Genomic DNA, 3,408 nt, shown 5'->3' on the forward strand with positions numbered 1-3,408 from the left:
AAAGTCTACTAATGATTAATTCTGAATAGTAGAACTACATCCCACTAGTATTTATGCTACACAATTGAATAACTTAAGACTTTTTAAAAATAGAGGTTGTTTGATGCTAAAATCATGCTGTGAATTTGACATTTAAATATCCAATTAGATGAAATTCAGAAGAAGGCTATGCAGTCCAAACGCTGAAAGGGAGAGGGAGAAATGTACCATTTATTTAGAGATTTTTATTAAGAAATGCAGCCTTTTTCTTGAGGCTAAATTTTCATTAACCTTTGCCCGTGCCTGTAACTACCAAGAAATCACTAATCAGGCTGAGAAAATTTAATTAACTTGTGTTTAGTGTTACCTGAGTGAATTGACTGGCCAAGAAATCCAGGGGCAAAGTACCAAATTTAAACATTCTAGAGAGGGCCACAGGCAGCATCTCTTTATCCAGTCTTCCTGGAGTTCTTTCTTTCCCACTTGCCCACAAGTGTCCCAACCCTCTCTCAGGTCTAAATCATAGCGCCCTCTATCTACAATGGCATTTACTAATAACTGTAAGATTTTGTTTGTTATCCATGCAAGCAGCAACCGAACTCAAATGTTATATTGCCTTGGACAAGTCTGATTCAAAAGACATCTATAAAATGTTTTGAAGTAGAGATGTCACCTTTCTGACTAAGGTGCACTGGGCCCAGGCCGTAGCCTTTTCAAGGGCGCCCTATGCATGGGAAAGCGTGATGATTAAAAAGGAATCCCCAAGATGGATGGACGCAGTTGAATTGTTCACAAAGACTACTGACCATACCAGAATAAACACATCAGCCTTGGAATTAATACAACCAGAATGTCCCTTAGATGTGAGGAGAGTAAGATTTGGACTTGCTTACTTGAGACACATGATCACAAAAGACCAGTCGCTAGGAAAGGATATCATATTTGGCAGAGGGTCAGTGAAAATGAGGGAAAACCCCAAAGAGATGGCCCATAACCCCAAAGATGGACTCGAATGTGCTGATGATCGTGAAGGTGCCACAGGTAGCGGTTTGCTCTTATACACAGCATGCCAATCAGGCAGAGCTGACTCAACCACAACTGCCTAACCAAGCTTTATCTGCAGCCGCGTCTGAGAGTGTCCATATTATAACACTGCTATCTGGAATACTAAACCCATCTTAGGACCAAGTAAAGACGGGCTGGGCCTGAGCTGTCTGCAGCCAGCCTTGTCTGCCTTAAGAATTTCCATTCCTACACTAGATACTTGGATAGCCTTGTTTGCTCAGAGTGTTCAGTTTTATTGAGGCTGATAACACCATAGGCAAAAGGCTTAGACTATAGGATCGAAGGTTTCTTACATCCAGTAAAATGCCTCGGCTTCCACCTTGAAATAGTAAACGAAAGGGAGGCCAGCAGTCACCACAACTTTTACCATCAAAGGCTGTGACCTGCAATAGAGGCGGCTCTGTCTCAGTCCTTCTGGGGAAGAACACAGCATCTCTATCTCTGATAGAACCATCCTTCTTAAAGTGATTTAACAAGAAAGGTTTAGACCTAAAAATTAAGCTGGAAGAATTCACTTTGTAAGAGGCAAATATCCACCCCATTGCCACTGAGTTAATTCTAACTCAGAGTGATCCTCCAAGACAGAGTAACACTGCTTCTTTGTGCTTCTGAGACTGTAAATCTTTACAGGAAAGGCAGCCTCATCTTTCTCCCTCAGAGAGGCTGGCGGATTTGAACTGATGACCTGTGGCTAGCAGCCCAACACTCTATACCACTAGGGCTTCTGGGTAGCTAGATAGATACAAGAACAAGGTTTTTTTAAAGCATTGCTACAATATTATAGAACATTTTATTAGCAGCAATATTAACACGTGAAGCTATTGTTTCTCAATATGTCCTCCATCTGGGTGTATGCACTTCTGTAGACTGTGCTTCTAGCTGTCCACCCCTCCCCCTGAAATTCTGTTCTCATCAAAATGGCAATTTTTGCAACCTTGGGGGACTAAATCATATTCCTATTAAATTTTCTTTGAGTGTGTGGAACAAGAAGAAATGTGAAAAGGCACATGCAGGGCCCTAGAGTGGTTGGGATAAGGTTTCCCAATGCTAGTCTCCCAGGACACCCTTGCTCCTGTGAGGGTGTGTAAGCGCATTGTTATGGTGGCAAAGATTCCTAGGCGGAACTTTCTTGGCCCTTTTCTCACCAATAAACTTCCCACTTTTCTCTGAAATTCTTCCTAAGAAGCCCCTGAGGTTGTCCCATATCCTCCAAGAAATTCTATCAAGATCACTCCTTTAGAATCTCTCCAAGTCCTCATAAATTTCTGAACTGACATCCATGCCTTGAATATAATTGGCCCAGCGGATCTGCTTTGAAGTCAATCTTTTCATTGGCCTCCCCTTGTCAAGACCTTCATAGTCAACTCGGAAGGCACAGTCCTGAGAGAACTTGTCTGCAGTCATCCACTGATCTTTGAGATGTGTGCAAACACATTTTGTTGGGAATAAACTCATGCACACATGAATTGGAAGCCTAGTATAAATATCTCTTGACATACCCTCGTGTGGGTGTGTGTTTTCACACACATGAGCGAGTTTCAGAAAGGTCATGAACAAACAGAATTATAGTATAATGGAATTTACCACCAACTTTCTGACTGAAACTCAAACTCACTGCCATTAAGTCAGTTCTGACTCAGTGACCCTGTCGGGCAGAGTAGAACTGCCCCTGGGGATTTCTGAGACAGTAACTCTTTATGGGAGCAGAAAATCTCATCTTTCTCCTAAGGAGAAGCTGGTGGTCTTGAACTGCTAACTTTATAGTTTGCAACCCAGTATGTAAGTCACAATATCACCAGTGTTAAACTTTCTGACTCTGATGGCTCCATAGATAGATAGATAGATAGATCGAAAGATAGATAGATGTATAAAGAGATAAAGAGATCAAAATATATTCTGTTTCTCTGGAGAAGCTGTAATGATACTGGTGACACAAAGGAAACTTAATAAATGAAATTATTTTATTGAACTTAATCTGCTATCTTTATGGTGGCTTTGTGAGTACAGTAATGTCGATACTGAAATCTAGCTTAAAAGAGTGTAGTTTAAAGCAAAGAATAATGGTGCAGACTAGAAGTGAGTTTTATATCACCATAAATAGGCATGAGATAGGGGGAGGGAGGTGAGTGGGGTTCCTGGTGTTCTTTAGGTCCCATTTCCTCCCCACGCATGCAAGAATTAGACTTAATCTCTGAGGCATTTCCCTTGGTGGGGAGGGGGAAAGGTATTCAGGGGAAGTACCACAATCAAAGACCTAGAGATGGTATTAAAAGGGGCATATTCCAGAAAGTCAAAATGGACCTTTTGGAGGTTAGCATGCAGATGTAGTATTTATGAGAGTTAGTGTAAGAATAAGGAGTCCTA

This window comes from Echinops telfairi, unplaced genomic scaffold (assembly GCF_000313985.2).
Source record: "Echinops telfairi isolate 266 unplaced genomic scaffold, ASM31398v2 ScPeMD7_6;HRSCAF=24_0, whole genome shotgun sequence".
NCBI classification, from domain to species: domain Eukaryota; kingdom Metazoa; phylum Chordata; class Mammalia; order Afrosoricida; family Tenrecidae; genus Echinops; species Echinops telfairi.